Source organism: Sander lucioperca, chromosome 5 (genome assembly GCF_008315115.2).
Source record: "Sander lucioperca isolate FBNREF2018 chromosome 5, SLUC_FBN_1.2, whole genome shotgun sequence".
Taxonomy (NCBI): Eukaryota; Metazoa; Chordata; class Actinopteri; order Perciformes; family Percidae; genus Sander; species Sander lucioperca.
In genome coordinates, this window is record NC_050177.1 from 35,833,883 (window position 1) to 35,846,075 (window position 12,193).

Consider the following 12,193-nt stretch of genomic DNA (forward strand, 5'->3'; position numbering starts at 1 on the left):
ATGGAGAACGTTCAGATTTACAGTTTTGTAGGCTAAAATAAACTTTTTCCCAGCTGTGCACGCATACATGCAGTAATAGTGTTTTTTTTTTACTATGGCTCACTTTAGGTCCTTGTATGTCTCCCAATATCCAGACCCTAGGGTCAGATGAAGTTTCAGTTTTTTCGAGGATATTACACTAATCATCATCATTGTAAATGCATTGGAGATCTTATTCCAATCTGTTTTTAATCGACCTTATCATAGATTGGGAAGTTGCTGTTTCAAATATTAGAAATTGCAGACCCAATGTCTAATTTGAAAATTTAAATAAATTATGATTTGGTAGCCTAAATTTTCAGTTAATTGTCAAACATTTGGGAAGTTATCTTGGACGTGTAAATCTTCAACTGTTTCTGTGCTGCTATTAAACCCAGTTTTTTACTGTTCCATCTGCAATAGGGCAAGGGATGTTGGGGTTATCCCATATGATAGTGTGGGCATCTTGCCATGCAGCAAAGAAGTTTAGAATAATAGGATTCTTGGTGATAGTTAAGAGTGTTTTCTTAGTGGCTAGGAAAAGGAAGTGCTTTATGGAAACACCCTTTAAGTGATGTCTCGTCTCGTTGTCCTCAGAGTGCAATCAGCACATATTGAACACAATTAAACTGCAAGGTAATAACATTTAAAATTGAGAAGATTAAATCCTTCTTTGGCTTTGAGGCCTGAAGGGTTGAAAGATTAACTCTAGAGGATTTGCCTTTCCATAGAAATCTGGATATAGATTTATTTAGTTTATCAAAGAAAATGAATACATTTATGTTAGTCAAAGCTTCCACAACTAATCCCTCATGTTGTTTGGCTACCGAGGACCCTCCACAGAGACAGAATCACTACAGGCCATTGTAAGGTTGGAGATCGATGTAGCAGGTAGCCTTTGGTGCCAGAACAGGGTGAGATGCGTTCTGAAGGGAAAGTGAGAGAGAGAGAGAGAGAGAGATTAAGTTCGGTAACACTCATTTTGCTGAGCTGTTATATGTATGTAAACACTGGTGCTACTGGTACAGCGCATTGTAGTTCCAGTGCCAGATTTTGGCAGTGTATAGCATTATACAGGAATTAAGTAGAATCAACTCATATTTTATCAATAACCTAACATAAAGAACTAAGTCAAAATGCTTTTTGTAATTTTTATTTTCAGACCTCTTCAGAACCTTTAAACCAAGTTGTATTTTGACTTGAAATGATGAGTATTAAAGAAACATCATCAGCATATTAATAGACTTTCCACTATGCACTGTGTGAGAGTTAAAACTCTCTGGAGACCCTTCTTTTTGTAGTTTAAAGAAGACTTTTATGCTTGAAACTTGCTGTATGTCATTATCACATGTTAAGACAAGTTATGGTACTCCTTGTACCCATTTAATACAGTCAATGGGAGCAGCCTCATGTGGTCTCTGTACTAACTTTGGTACAAAGTGGCTTCAACAGCAGCCACTGCTCTAAGTTCAGAACCGACTCTTCAAACTGACTCTTCAAACTAAGTGTAAAAGGAAAGCAATGAAATTTGTCAGAATGACTGAACAGTTGTTGATTCAATATTTAATTTCAATATCTACTTAAAGGTCCCATATTACTTTTAGGTTCATACTTGTATTTCGGGTTTCTACTAGAACATGTTTACATGCTTTAATATTCAGGAAACACATTGTTTTATATCACTATCTGTCTAAATATACCTGTAACAAAGCATAGCTGTGACATCAGTTTTGGTCAAAAGTCCTGAGTGCTCATTTAAAGGCCCCGTTTCTGAATACAGATGTGTGCATTTCTCTGTGGATTAAGCATTTTGATACTTTCACAGTATTTATATAGCACCTCGACTTGCTTTATAATTAAAAATAAGACATGAAATCTTACTTTTTACAATATTGGACTTTCAATATTTTAAGTTAATTGAATTTGCTTTCTCAAGTTAGTTAAACTTTACCCTGTTGGTTTTAAATGTTCACAACTCATAAGGCTACTTTTAATGTATTCTAATTAAGTTATGTTAGCTCAGATATTTAAGGCAGCTTTTTAAGTTCAACCAGCTTAAAATGTTTAACAGTGTGGAAAATATATGGTAAATTTCAAATGATCCAGTGTCTTTAATTTATGGATCACTGATGTGTGATTTTTTGACTCTTAGGATAGTGACCAGTTTGTTTTCTTTGTTCCACTGTGGAAAAAGATACTTGAATTATAGTTGTTTTTACAACGTACAATCAAATTTAGCTTATTGATTTTTTTTTATTACAGGTATGAGATAACAGGTAATGTTAAGAGAAATTACTTTATTGTTCACTGTTATATAGGACGTGTTTTCATGATGTGTCTTGAGCTCTATCAAAGATCACATAAATATTAACTTCAGTCACATCTCCACCCTTCCCTTTTGACAGTGAGAAATAATAATACATTTGAATTTGTTTGCATTCATTTAAATTGCTAGACTATTGCTTTTCTAACAGTAATTAGTTACATTAGTGCCATTGTATTATGAATATGTATTTAAATAATAAATACATAATATTCATTTAAACAATAAATAATTAAAAAAAGAGAAAATGCCCCTGACATGTTTGATGTGAACACGCCTCTGATGATGAGGATTATGACAATGGAAGAGCACTTAATCATTAATTTTTAATCAATGATCAGACTCTAAATGTGTGTTCATACTGCCAACAACACATGCAAAGTTACCAAAGGTTAGATTGTTCATCACAGAGCTTAGAGGCAAAAGAGCTGAATGCTCAGTAAGACTGTTAACATTAAATTATCAGGGTTCTAGAAAACTTTTGTAAGGGTTGAAAAAAAAGCTACGTTTTTTTTAATCTTTGATGGTGTATTGAATTACAAAAAAATTAATCACTAATAAAATGTGTCCATACCAGGGCAGGATTAACCTGCTGCTGGACACCCAATGCTCATTACAGTGTGAACACTCAGCAAGAAATTGGTATGTACAAATGGGAGATAATACTAACGTTTTCCCCTACGTATACTGTAGTCTATGGTAATTTGCTTCTCTTCTCTCCTGTTTCTTCGCGTCAGTATGCAGCTGTAGTTCGTGGTTTTATTGGTGTACAGCACAGGATGTTCTGGGAGAAAAAGCTTGCACATCTTGGATGGGTTAGCCGGCAGGAATCCATTTGATGTCATAAATACACAGTTGAATGGCGGAGAATCTGGACAGACTTGATAATAGCATTCCAACCTTCAATAGATCACAATGTTGTGGTAAATTTTTTGAAGGAATGTCAAAACCAACAGCAAATACATGCCAAATAAATGCAATGAATGTGAACATTCTGTGTTGTTAATGAGAAGGCTGGATGCTTGAACCTGAGGCTGTTGTTAGTGATGCAAGCCGTAAAAATGCCGAAATCCCCTTGGCCTTTGGTAGAAGTTGAACCTATAATCAGACGGCATTTTGTTGGTATAAATAAGAGATGGTGTAATATAAAAAACAAAGAGCTGGGTAAGCCTTCAGAACAACTGAAACAATCGTGAAGATAAATGGTCTTATATTCAGGTTTTGATTACGTACACCCTTATCTAGTCCCACCTTATTTATGTTACCCACCCATATGAGTTATCTCTGGCACTCGGGTTGGCTATTGCAATGCAATATTGGAAAGAACCTATGTTTACATTTCAAGACTCACATTTCAGCAAATTCAATTGCACTTGTGGAAAACTATAGGCTCACTCATTGCACAATGCTTTGAGTACAACAGTTTATGCAGCGGGGATGTGTTTTACTAGAACATACATGCTAAAGCATACATACTATGGGTTTCTACCACACCATGTCAAACTGGATTAGCATTTCAAGATCATCCTTAGAGTTTTACACCCAAATTCAGTTCTTTTGGCACTACACTGTGAGATAGTTTAAGGTATGTCAAATTGACGTGAATGATAATTTCCTGATTTTTGAGTTGATCTAATTCAACCAGGAGCTTGCTTTGCTTGCTGGTTTTAATATTACTTATGGACTATCATTCTTGTAAAAGTCTTATTGTAAGATTAGCAACATGGTCACTTCCTTAGTTCAGGATTTAAGGAAATTATTTGCTTTCTTTCCAAGAGTTAGATGAGAAGGTTGATACCATTCTCCTACGTCCCTACATGTTAAGTATGGAGCTAGAGCCAGCAGGTGATTAGCATAGCTTAGCATATAGACTGCAATATTGAGCGTGGTTGTCTCAGCTATATACTCTCACTATATATATATAAATAACATATATTAGCACCTCCAAAGCCAACAAATTAACACAAATGAAAATGTAATAATGAAAATCAGTGGTTTGAGGAGAAGTAACTTGCTGTAATGATTTCTTAGAGAACAACACCCAGGGGTAGTGACTTCCTGGAGACAGGTGACATCACAGTGTGGTTGTAAGGCAACCTGTGGAGACACTGACTGCACAGAAACACTGTACAGATGAAGTAACTATTGTTCATCAAGCAAAAGTTACAACATGTAACTACCTCTTAAGTAAAAATGTAATCCAATCTCTTAAATCTGATTAAGGCCGGTTCTACTGATCAATAAGATTGTTACTGAAGCAGCAGTAACCACTAAAATGGTGTCTTCCTGAATCTCAAAGCTAGAAATTCAACTGCCCACAGCTGCTCATGTCCACTGTTATATCATACTTTGTGCATGATGATGTGTCTAAGTAGGTTATTTAAATACTTCATTATGATTTTAGTTTAAAATAAAGTCCCCTTTCTATTTTTTTAAGTGAGCTTACCTATAAGGAGGAAGAGAAGAAACAAAGAGATGTACATTGTGCTGATCCAGCTGACATTTGACGAAAACAAAACGTGGTACAGTCACTGAGGGAAACAAATAAATAACATGTCCATCTATATGAGCACATGACTACATGTTACACTTTCAAATGACACTTAAAATGACCATTCAATCCAAATGCTGCAAGTGTTCATTATTACATCTTCATCTTGACACGAGTAACAAATATATGTGCAGTTCTGACACATACAGTATTCAGCTCTGGCTGTTGGACCATGGAAGTGAATTCTTGAATATAAGTTATAGTGTGTTCATGAGCAAATCCATGCTATGCCATGTTTAATATTGTTATTGATCCTCCCTTGTCGAGCAGCAGCAAAGTAATTTTATAAGCTTGTAAAAACATTAAACCATTAAATGAGATCATGCATTAGACTTGTATTTCACTTTTATGAAACCGTAACCAATTTCGAACCCTAATGTCATGATACATGTAAATAGCCTTCAACCTAACTTAATGATCAGACAACAGTTGCTGTGTTCCAAAAGGTCTTACTCACTGTTTCAAAAGAATATACAGTCAAAATATATGTGAAATGTGAATGTAATTGCATTGTCTTACCCTTGATTTGCTTTTTGTTCTTTTCTTTTCCGTCAGTTGCAACAGGGGATGGCAGTAATCCTAGAATCAGTGTGATATACTGGGCAGGGCTGGGCTGGGCCTAATGAGGAAGGAAGCTGGAGTCGAGTTGGGTGGGAGGGTTGGATGGAAGATCGCCTTAAAGTGCTGCTGTACTGTGCAGTACAGATTGTTTTTGTGTAAGTTCCATGGGTCATTGCTGATGTAAAAATGGTTTCTTAGTTTTGCACTTTGTTACTTTGCACACACAGCAAGACTCTTTGGACAGGCATTAAAATGTTCAGTGTCTGCAGAGTGTAGATATACCGTATTTTGTGATCACTCTTATTGCATTATTAAAACAGTGTGTTGAGAAAAACAATAGAGTCTACATAACCTTCTTTCCATAACCATCATACTGCAAAATTCACAATTCAGATTGGAGTCGTTTTAGGATATACCATCCACAGCCTTGTTGCATGATTGCACGATTCAAAGTTTCTTCAAAACTTGCCATTTTCATCGTCTAGCTTGGTAGTTCAAAGTGTGTTGTTGTGTCCTGAAGAGAAGCGAGTTAAAAAACTGCAACACACAGAGAGCAGTAGGTGATGGACATCTGGCACGTGTGCCACGCGCGGAATGTCAGGCATTTATCCTGGAAATGAATTTTCGTTGAACCAGGCAATTTTCTGCCGCTATGGGTCTCTCAATTGAAACCATGGACTTATGATGAAGTTGTTAAGTTGTGTGGGATCATGGGAGTTGTTGTCATATACACATAATTCGTTTTTATCTATTCTGCTACTGCTCTAATAGCAAACGACTGGGTTAGTTATGATTATGCTGCTAAACCTGTGATGTGTGCAGGTTATAAACATTTACTCTTCAGAATGGTATCAATCTGCTTTTTAGGAGCATAATAATTTACTCCCTCTGTTGTTTTTTATGTGTATCTACCAGTCTGCCAATCTACTTACTCATTTCTATCTTTACGCTCAACTGATTCTTTTTGTGTCTAAATTCACAATGTCTACATAGAAGGTCATCACTCTGGCCAGGGGCGATTCTAGGATCAGACCTTCAGGGGGGCTCAGCCCCTAATGAGAATGTGACATGGATACAGTGCCTTGCAAAAGTGTTAACCCCCCCTGCTAAATCAGTAATTTCATTAGCCGATAATCTCTGAGCTACCTAATGAACAATGTCAGTAAACGTTTTTTTGACACTATTAACACTATGATGGAAGTAAATCTGACACTAAGTCACAGTAATAACGACCAATTTGACACAATGTTCTAAGGGACCACTCGGTATTTATGGAATGGACCACTGGAGGAAAATAGGGGAGGGTCATGTCTTTTTATTCTTTGTTGAGGGGAGGGTCACCCAACATTTTTTAGTCTGGGAGGGGGGTCACCCAACTTTTCTATTCATGAAAACAGCAAAATATTACCTGGCTGACGATGGGAGCAGCAGGACGCAAAAAACGAAAATTACTGTTGCACTAGTCTGGACATCTTGCCGTGCCAACGTTGCAATAAAGGTTTCCTAAATGCCATGTATATAAATGTGATGTCATCTTACTAATTGATTGCGGGTTTGGTGTACATTTGGACTTTTATACGCTTTGTTTAAATGACGAAGTGGAGAGGCTTCGTTCACCTGTTTGGAGCTGGCTGGTGAATGTGACGCTCGTATAGGCCTTGCTGGATACACCGTGACCCTTTTTGTGGATCTACTGATCGTTGTGGATTACTTTTTTTCCGTGTCATTGGATTACGGCAAAATATGAATCTTTTTTCTCAACGTGTCTTAATGTTTTATGGTGTGACTGCGCTTCGTTTCTGCGTTTGGAGAGGCATCTCAACAGACTGTAGGTCGAACACTGATTACGGGGTCATAGAAAAATTATTAGGAGGGTCAAGTCTTTTTAGCCTAAAAGTCCCAAAACTCCTCCGGTGGCCCCTTAAATAAATAACTAACAGTCCCTAATATTCAGCAATTTTAGTTGCTTACGTTTCAATTTGGGTTCTAATCTGCGCCATGAACCATCTTCTATTCTGGGGACAACCAACGATAAACTTCACAACCACAATCCTGCTCTCCCTCTGACAGATTAGATAGAGACTCAGCCAAAGGCGGGAGTCTGGCACAATCACCTCCATTAACCATTTCCTTGACTGGGTTACAGGTGGATAGCATTAGCAACACAGGATATTAAACCTTTTTCAAGCCCTTTGAACCTGTAATTGTTTGTCCTCTGTCACTAACAGACAAGTTCACAAACTCTAACTTGAACAACTAAAACCGTTTTTTTTTTGGTATGAAATTTTTTAGGGGGGCTGAGATGAAATTTAGGGGGTTTTGAGACCCCTAAAAAGGGTCTAAAATCACCAAAGACTCTGGCCTTGGCTCATGTAACCTGCATGTCTTTTTCCAGCCTTGTAACTGGAAAGTAAGTGTGTACTAGTCATTAATGCATTAGGACTAATGGATATGTGTTATAATATGTTTTCATTTCCTGGATCCTCCTCCCCAGAGAGAAATTAAAAAACATGCCCATGCCTTGAAAAATGGAAAGTGGTGCTAGATTGAAATAATGCAAATGACAATGTTCAAAACTAGAGAAATGCCCAACAACTGTGCCTTCTAACAAGATAGATAAAAAAAACTAAAAAAAAAGTTGTGGCCAGCAACCTGGAGATATCTGGAGATATTTTTGATAATCATGCACTATTTCTATGGATAACTATTACTAAAGCAATGCTATAATGCTGTCCTTGATATACAAAAAAATCACGAAACTTTAGGTATGATTTTGGCTCATGAGCTTCTTTGTCAGATTAACTACATACAATTAAAATAGTCTTTAACGTTGCTCACAGAAAACAGAGGCCTGTACTACAAAGCAAGTTCAACATACACAGGATATGGTTTCGTTATCTGGCTTCACCCTAATGCCGAGCTGTCACACAACGGTGGTTATCAACTCGGTGGTTCCGCATTGCCAAACCGTCTGGCTACACCAAACATAAATTGTGGCAAAGGAGAAAAAAATGCTCTGGGTTGCTGGCATTTCTTACAATTGTCTTGGGCGGTGCTAAGCTCCAGATGCAGCGGTAGCTCCGCAAAATATTCTTGGGAAGGAACTTATTTTGGTGGAACACTGCACACTGCAAAAGAAACCGTAACATACAATATGGTTGGAATGGATACATGGTTGCTTTTTTTTCTTCTTTTACCAGACTATACAGCCTACTGTATACATTACCGGCAAGCAGACTTCCTCTGCCCATAGCTTAATCTCGACAGAACACCATGGAGAATTTAAGCCTTGCCATTGTTAAAACGGAGCAGGAAATATTGGTGTGTGTGTGTGTGTGTCTGTGTGTGTGTGTGTGTGTGTCTGTGTGTGCGTGTACTTGCACCGGATTTCACTCATTTAGGCCGGCTATCCGGTGCCTTAGGCTTTCTTTGTGTTGGGATTTTAAACTCCAGTTGATTTATGAGGACTATGGTTAACTGTTCCTCAGATCTCTGCAGGGTAAATCCAGACAGCTAGCTAGACTATCTGTCCAATCTGAGTTTTTTGTTGCACGACTAAAACAACTTTTGAACGTGCACGTTCCACCAAAATAAGTTCCTTTCCAAGGCTAATTTGCAGAGGCGCCGTTGCTCCTTGGGGGAATACAGTTTGTAATATAGTTTAAAACTTATTGTGTGTGCGCAGAGTTGTCATTGTTACCACTAATACTAGTTTCCACCGTAATGGATCATGTGCTTTCCCAACAATTATCCAGGTTATTGATATAGAAGTATTTAATGCTGTTCATTCCATTTGGTACTTATGTTTAGGGTTTATTAGCAACCTAGTTATGTACAGCATGCTTTGAATATATATATATATATATCTTCACAACCACACATACCTACTGTATATGGAAAAATCCAAAATAAGCAAATGATCACGTTGCAATAAATAAAGAACAGTTGAAAAATAGAGACATTTGTTATGTTCTTAAGCTCAGAGTCAAACCTGCATGCCCTTCTGTTCTAACTCTGCTGTCAGCTTTTTAGCAGCTCTGACAACAAACTCACATCAGAACATCATATTTTATTGATGTACTACTGTGCTATATACTGTGTGAGCAGTGTTTTAGGAGTTTACTGCATGAGCTATTGTCTAAGATTGAAACATTAAAGCACAGCTAAAGGAGTCTCATATCTAAAGTTTTCCACTGTTCACACGATGTGAATCATGTACAAAACTCCCATAATGTCACCCAAGTGAAGACAACCCATACAGATTTAAAGAATGTTTTCAACATATATACCACATACATAGCCTACTTTCAATGGCATTCATACACATCACAACATTATGAATTAACATAAATGTGCAAGCTATAGCTGCAGAACATTGACTTGGAGGTCAAACAAAATAAGGTCATTTTACGAGGTCCTCAAGACTGACAGGCCTGTAGAGTCTAAAAACATAATTAACTGTACTGATAAGAATTGTCCATCAGGCCTTTGAGGCCATGTTTAAAACGTTCTGGCTGATGTTGTACAACAGTATGCTTACATCTGGGCATTGCAAACACAAACAATTAAAGTTAAAAAGAAAATAAGACTCCCTCAGCACTGGCCACCTCCTCCATCCCTGTTATTTGAAAGAGGGGAAGTTTCCTCTTTGCCAATGCTGACCACCCAGTGTACACCTTATCATCAGTCAGGACCACAGTGCTGACAAAACACTTGAAGCGATTTTTTTAAGGAAAAATGTTCTTACAAAAAATATAATACATCCCATTTACAGCACATACAACTGAACACAACTAAAGCATCACTACAAATGCGTATCTAACGAACAAATATCTGAATATCGGGTTCAGTTGTAGGCCTATAAACAAATGGAAGAGTTTCAGAATGTTGCATTCTGTCCAATTTCTCAAGTTATCTCGGATCTAAATTCTCAAGCCCTTAGAGCCGCTATATGAAGCACAACGGTTATCAACTCGATAAATCAACCCAGGGTTTTCACAATCTCCATGACGCGTTCACAGAAAAAGCGGTGTTTGCAGCATATGACCAATGTCCTAAGGTTCTCTCGTAGCGTAGCCCTACAAACATGAACTCTCTTGTGTTCAAACATGCTGTTAATTATTACAATAATAGAAAGGGGCACAAAACTGTTGAAAACTGGACAAAACACATAGTGCCAGGAATGCTGACGCCCCCTTTGTCCCTGAGGGAGAGTGTTGAAGAGACACTCTGGTTTTAACAGCTAATTCTATGGCGTTATATTAGTGCCAAATCTCGAGAGCTCAGTGAAACATCTTCACGAGCAAATAATATTAATTCACACGTGCAGACACAGCAGCGAGAGAGGAAAAAACAGCAGCGAGAGAGGAACAAACTACGGTGGCCCTGAAGTGCAAATCACAACAGCAATAAGAAAAACGCGACGGCAAATATGAAAACACGACGGCAAATATGAAAACACGACGGCGAATATGAAAACACGACGGCAAATAGGAAAACACGACGGCAAATAGGAAAACACGACGGCAAATATGAAAACACGACAGCAAATAGGAAAACACGACGGCAAATAGAAAAACACGACGGCAAATATGAAAACACGACAGCAAATAGAAAAACACGACAGCAAATAGAAAAACACGACGGCAAATATGAAAACACGACGGCAAATAGGAAAACACGACGGCAAATAGGAAAACACGACGGCAAATAGAAAAACACGACAGCAAATATGAAAATAAAACGGCAAATATGAAAACACGACGGCAAATAGGAAAACACGACGGCAAATAGGAAAACACGACGGCAAATAGGAAAACACGACAGCAAATAGGAAAACACGACAGCAAATAGGAAAACACGACAGCAAATAGGAAAACACGACAGCAAATATGAAAATAAAACGGCAAATATGAAAACACGACGGCAAATAGGAAAACACGACAGCAAATAGGAAAACACGACAGCAAATAGGAAAACACGACAGCAAATATGAAAACACGACGGCAAATAGGAAAACACTTCAATAAATCACAAAACACAACGGCATTAACTTCTACCGGAAAAGGTAGGGCCTATCTAGCAGTGGACGGACCCTCCTGATTGGACAGACGCACTGTCTGTCTTTCGCGCTCCCAAATCACCCACAATCCTATACGCGCGGCTTTGCCGGCTCGTTAAAAAAACAACAACAATGGCGGACCTAAGTGGGAGTTGGAGCGGCATCGCTGATGGCACAATTAACATTTAAATGTAAGTATATTTAGTGTTTGCCGTACATTTGTTATCACCGTTAATGTGTTACATCAATGTCAAGTGTTACGCATTAATGCTGGTACAAATTGCTATTATAATTAGGTAGATACATCCCGAGCTAACGTTAAGCTAACTGAACCTATCATTTAACATTAGGCTGTTAGCTAGCTAGCTGTGTTGCTGTCTTTTATGCCATTTGTGTTCGTAAAGTTTAATGTCCGGTGGCATTTTCATCTCTTTTTGTAAGCCGTTACTGTATATGCGTAATGTTAGCAGAGATTTAGAAATTGGTGTGTTTATCAGTTGTAGCTGCAGGATTGGAGGTAAAGCTGCACCTTGTTAACTTCACTAGCAACGTTAAATGAAAGCTAAAATGTATGAGTAGTTTCCCATGTAACAAGTATAACATTCCGTTATAGCATTTATAATGGTAAAGATCTTTTTCTTGTGTTTGCTGTCTTTTAACAGGGACTAAGGAACAAATG

General features: G+C 37.8%; 2 long non-coding RNA genes across 2 annotated transcripts; both read right to left on the bottom strand.

Annotated features, from left to right (window-relative positions):
* Positions 1-81: 81 nt before the first annotated feature.
* LOC116038862 lies at positions 82-5,698 on the bottom strand. The gene is made up of 5 exons (XR_004102187.2): positions 5,412-5,698; positions 4,788-4,872; positions 3,370-3,439; positions 3,012-3,241; positions 82-944 (listed from the first exon to the last, which is right to left on the bottom strand). It is a non-coding gene; the product is annotated as an uncharacterized LOC116038862 (long non-coding RNA).
* Positions 1,833-2,987, bottom strand: LOC118495177. Its single transcript, XR_004897502.1, has 2 exons — positions 2,422-2,987; positions 1,833-2,389 (listed from the first exon to the last, which is right to left on the bottom strand). It is a non-coding gene; the product is annotated as an uncharacterized LOC118495177 (long non-coding RNA).
* Positions 5,699-12,193: the final 6,495 nt, after the last annotated feature.